Below are 5638 nucleotides of genomic sequence, written 5' to 3'. Positions count from 1 at the left end.
TTTAAAAACTTAATGTTTATTTATAATGACCAAAAATGGATTTTTCCACTTTGAGAGAAAACAAAGAGCTCCAGGTAAAGTTCCTGGTAAAGTGACAAGAGACTCATTGCACTGTAGCTATTACTGAAACCTCAAACAACTGGCAGCCTTTTGGGGAGCCTTAGAGCATCCTCAAAGAAACCCTACTTGAGTTCTCTTCTCTAAGGAGGAAACACAAACCAAGAGGCAAGACAGAAGGTCTATTTATTCAACAGCAGCTTTGAAAAGGAATCCTTGAGACAGTGAGGGGACGTAGTTCCCCATTTCTACTTCACTCCTTTCCCACATGGTTCTGTCCTTCACAGGCTAGAGCCTGATGCAGAAAAGGTGACTGTCTTAGATGTACTTATACACGACCTTGGAGGGCACAGTCTGGAGGTGCAGACGACGGATGGGACATTTGTAAAAGTGGGACAGCAGAGTCTCACTGTAGCCCACCAGGAAGTAGAACTTGTGTGCAGGCAGCTGCCTCAGGACCAGGGCACGGATCTCCAACTGGTTAGCCCGGCGCTTTAGGATCAGCAGGTCATCCAGACACCCTGGGAAGGTGCCCCACATGAACTTTCGAAGGAAAATATCCTCCACTGTTCACTCTGCAGCATGATCCTCCCCATCCAGGTTACCTAAAAGGAAAAGGGCACCTTGAAGACTCAGCAGAAACTCCAGAGGTAACATCCAAGAGCCTGGGCACTCAAGTCCACCCCCACCATGGCTTCTTCTCTCTTCTTCTACAAGTGGAATAAAAATAATAACACTTTAAAGTTCAAAGTACATTATTTCATTACATTCACAAACAAATCCTGTTAAGTAGGTATTTTGGTTATCCTGGTTTTGCAAAGGGAAGACTGAGGCCTTAGCAGGGCATAAAACTCAGATGATCCTTTCCTGTCTAGCTCTTTCCCACTCTTTCTGGCCCAGAGAGATGAGGCCACCAGCTACTTCTGAGACTGGGGACATGAGCTCTCTCACCATCCAGGGCCATGGCCTCAACCAGTGGATTCTCAGTGTAGATCCGGAAACTCCTACACCTCCAACAGTATGCCTGAAGAGTCTCCACACCCATCCCCAGATCCCCAGATCCTGAAACTCCTACACCTCTAACAGTATGCCTCAAGAGTCTCCACACCCAGCCCCAGACCTCCACACCCATCCCCAGATCCCCAGATCCTGAAACTCCTATACCTTCTACAGTGTGCGTGAAGAGTCTCCACACCCATTCCCAGACCTCCACACCCATCCCCAGACTGCCACACCCAGCCCCAGACCTTAGAAACAGAACCTGAGGGGCACCTGGGTGGCTCCGTCGTTAAGCGTCTGCCTTCGGCTCAGGTCATGGTTCCGGGGTCCTGGGATCAAGCCCCACATCGGGCTCCCTGCTTGGTGGGAAGCCTGCTTCTCCCTCTCCCACTCCCCCAGCTTGTGTTCCCTCTCCCACTGTGTCTCTCTCTCTGTCAAATAAACAAAATCTTTAAAAAAGAAAAGAAAAGAAAAGAAACAACCTGAAAAGGGAGGGGGACAGGAATCTGTATTTTAAGTTCTCTAGACAGACAACTCAAGTTGAGAAGCCTCATACTGAACAAAACACAGCTGATTCTCCTTAGTTCCCAGTAGTTACGTTCTATAAAGTTACCATGAGCAATGAGTTAGGGAACACGGAACCCTCGCTCCTAGGGGAAACACAGAGTTAAGTTTCTGCATGCCCTGGGTTAAGATAGTTTGATCAACACATCAATATATAAGCTTGTTTCGTGTGTGTTTCTGCTTAAAGACCCCTTGTTTAATACACATGACTGATTAACACTGAACTCTCTGCTAACAGCATCATAACTCGTGCATGAAGGAAGCTTACCTAACATGCATATTTTCTCCCCAGTGTACGTCACACCCTTCTTGTGCTTCACACTTCAGCATTAGGGCTATTTTAAGGCATTGAAATCACCCACAAAAAGCACAAAACTGTAAACACGGGGCACTAATGGATCTCGAAAAGAACTCTTGTTTACAGCATGAGCGGAAAGAAGAAGGCAGCGCCCTCAGTAGGGAAGGTGTGTGCGGGGTGCCTGCTCCGCCCACGTCCCACAGTGATTCGGGAATACGAAATCTGAGAATGAAAACCTCTGAATGAGGAGTTGAATCAAGTCTCTCGCACGTGTTTATCTGGTGTTTGTGTGATAGCCATGACTGAGAACTTCATCCCCGGGGCCCCAGGCACCGCGGCCCCTCACCTGTGTGCAGCGACAGCCAGCCCTTGCAGTGGGCGATGTAATGCGGTGCTTGCACCTCCTTGTAGGTCACCGGCTTGTCCCCCTTGCCCACTCTGACTCGGGCCACCCGGTTCTAGGTGCACAGAGGGGCAGTGACTGCCCGCTCACAGACCCAAGCCTTGGTCCCCCTCCCCCACGCCCCTGGCCCCTGCACCCCTCCGCCAGGGGTCCTCCATACCCATCCCAGGGGTCCCAGCCCCTCCACCCTTGGATCCATCACCACCACCCACCCCATCCCTCCAGCCCCTGGCCCCCAGGCCCCCTGGTTCCCTGCCCCCAAAGCCCAGGCCCCACTGCCCCAAGGCCTCGGATCACCAGCCCCTTCGCCCCCATTTCCCGCACTCCCACCCCACTAGCCCGGCCCCTCCACCCCAGGGTGCCCTGACCACCAACCCGATCCAGGCCACTGCTACCCCAACCCCTGGGTCCCTGACCCCGGTCCCTCACCACCCCTTCCACCACCCCTGCCTTCCCCCTGGCCCCTCTGCTCCCAGGATCCCCCGCCACACACCTGGTCCACAGATCCCCGGTCACTCCACCCCAGACATTGGCCCCCAAAAACTAAAACAAAATCTAACCCACACATTCAGCAGCCCCCTAGACACAACCCCAACCCTGACCCTCACCCTAACCCTCGCGCTAAACTCAGCCCTCCATGAAGGTCGCCACAATGACAGCAGTTTGGACTTTCCATTCTCCTGGACCCTAACCCTAACCCTAGGTTGGGTTCTGACACCACCTGCCCCAAAAACCTGGCTCCAAAGATTGAGGGATTTAGGACACCTGAGCAGTACCAGAGGACTCAGCCTGCAGCACAGAAGGAAACTGTGCCACATTTGGAACTCCAGAAAGGATTCAGAGCAGGAGAAATCTGAATGCCCACCGGAGCCAATCCCAGTGAACCCCCACTTTCAGTGGCCCCCTGGACCCAAATCCTGAGCCTGACACTCACCCTAACCCACACCCTCAACTCAGCCCTTCGGGAAGCTCGCCAAACAGTTGGCAGATTGGGCCTGCCATGCCGCTAGGCCCTAACCCTAACCCTAGGTCGGGTACTGAGAGGTCCATCCCCAAAGGCCTGGTTCCCAATCCCCTGGGATTGGGGACACCTGAGCCCTACTGCAGGACTCAGCCTGCCATCCAGAAGGAAATGGTGCCATTTGGGCCTCCAGAAAGGATGCAGAGCAGGAGAATCTGAAGGCAAACCCGGGCCAATCCCAGCGAACCCACACTTTCAGCGACCCGCTGAACACAAACTCTGAGCCTGACACTCACCTTATCCCTAAACTAACCCTAATCCTAAACCCTAAACCATAACCTTAGCTCCTAACCTCTAATGCCTAACCCTCACCCTAACCAGAAGAAGGAAACTGGAGAATGGTAAAAGACATTTCAGACAGTCAGGCAGGTGGACACAGTTGAAGTGGATCTGTGGTCATTATTAAAATGTGGAAAGTGTAATGATCTCATTTCAGGTTATGTGGTCATCCGTGGAACATTGTCCCTGTTTGGGGTAAAAGGCACTGAAGTATTCCATGTGAAGTGGCAAACATGGTAAAGAAACGACAGCTGGGGAATCTGAGTGTCGAGGTAAAGAGTATTTGTGCTGCGGTGACAAGTTTACTGCACTTTGAAATCACCACAGAGTCAATTACTCTTCCAAATAACCTTGTCAGCACCAGTTCACAGAAGCAGAGACGACATCAAACTTCGTGATGGAGGCCAAGCCCTCCCAGATCCAGTTCACCCACTGTGAAGAGGCCACTCGCCCTTGTAGGAGGCCACATGTTAGCAAGAGACTCCTGGGAGGATTAAATCGGCAGCCACTGTGTTTTGGGTGCAGTAGAAGCAGTGGGATTTGGAATTCCAATTTTCCACAACGCTCCACCAAAAACTGGTTAGAACTGTGAAAACGCATGAAGGGAAACCTCAGTAAAGTGGACTGGGGATGCCAGAAGGGGAGGCTGGAGCGGGGAGCCTACCACTCGGTCAGTTACAGGAACAACTGTCAATTACAGACCCAGCCTTAGAAGCCTCCACAGGAGAGACTCATCAGTTACAGGCTCCAGAGGGAAAAATGTAGGTTTCATCTCCAAGAAATCCACCACCCCTGCAGCTCAGCCAGTGAGAACCCTCCATCACCCCGAAGCCGGGCTTTTCTCCAGTGGACTTTTCTTCAAAACAACCCTCCCAACTTCCTCCTCCTTCTCCAAGAAATAATGTTCCTCTCCTTTCTTGCACTTGCCTGTGATGTGGCCGTACCTTGCTTGTCCCGGATTGCAAGTCTCTGCTATTCCCAAATAAACCCATTTTGCTGGTAAAATAACTGGCAGTTTTAGTTTAAGATTAACAGAACTAATAAATTCAATAAACTTGCAAGGAACAAAATCAATACACAAAAATCAGTTGCATTTCTATGTGCTCATAACAAACCATCAGAAAGAGAAATACGGAGAACAATGTCATTTACAACTGCATCAAAAAGAACAATATACCTAGGAATAAATTTAACCAAGGAGGTGACAGACCTGTTCTCTGACACCCGTGAGACACTGAAGACAGACATCGAGGGGGACACACAGAGACGGGAAGACACCCTGTGCCCACGGAAGAACCGACACTGAAAATATCTACTCTCCCCAAAGCCGCCTGCAGAGTCCGCGCCGACGCTACCGAACTTTCCCGACACCGAAACAACAACCCTGAAGCGGGTGTGGACTCGGGGAGAACCCGGCAGGGCCGAGGCCGGGGGAGCACGAGCACAGCGGTGGGTGTCCACTCCCTGACCGCAGGCTGCTGGAGGAGCCCCAGGAACCGAATCCGGGTGCGCATAAACACAGTCGCTCACCCCGCAGAGTAGATCCGAGCCCAGAAAGGGGAGAATCGACAGCCCCGCGCACAGCACCCCCGGGACCCCACGTCACCGCACACAAAGCCACGGAAACCCCACCGTCTACACAGTTCGCCCTTCCTCCGCAGGGTCCTGTGAGCACGGACCCCCTCAGCAGTGCCCGCTCAGACGGCTTCTCCTCACCTTCTCCTCTGGCGTCGGGTCCTGAGGAGGCCGGACTCCTGTCAGCGTGGACGTGGACCCACATCCCCCCGAAGTCTCCACAGCGGGTCCTGAGGAGGCCGGGGCTCCTGTCGGTGTGGACGCAGACCCACGTCCTCCACAGTGTGTCCTGCGTGGATGCGGCCCCATGTCCTCCATAGCGGGTCCTGTCGGCATGGACGCGGACCCACATCCTCCACAGCGGGTCCTGTCAGCGAGGACGCGGACCCACGTCCTCCACAACGGGTCTTGTCAGCGTGGACCCGGACCCACATCCTCCACA

At 52.9% G+C, this 5638-nt stretch overlaps 1 pseudogene; it reads right to left on the bottom strand.

Annotated features, from left to right (window-relative positions):
• Positions 1-375: 375 nt before the first annotated feature.
• On the bottom strand, positions 376-2520 carry LOC110581156 (annotated as a pseudogene).
• Between the last annotated feature and the right edge of the window lie 3118 nt (positions 2521-5638).

This window comes from Neomonachus schauinslandi, chromosome 5 (genome assembly GCF_002201575.2).
Source record: "Neomonachus schauinslandi chromosome 5, ASM220157v2, whole genome shotgun sequence".
Taxonomy (NCBI): Eukaryota; Metazoa; Chordata; class Mammalia; order Carnivora; family Phocidae; genus Neomonachus; species Neomonachus schauinslandi.
The sequence above is the reverse complement of the archived record's forward strand: the minus strand, read 5'-3'. Positions and strand labels throughout refer to the sequence as shown.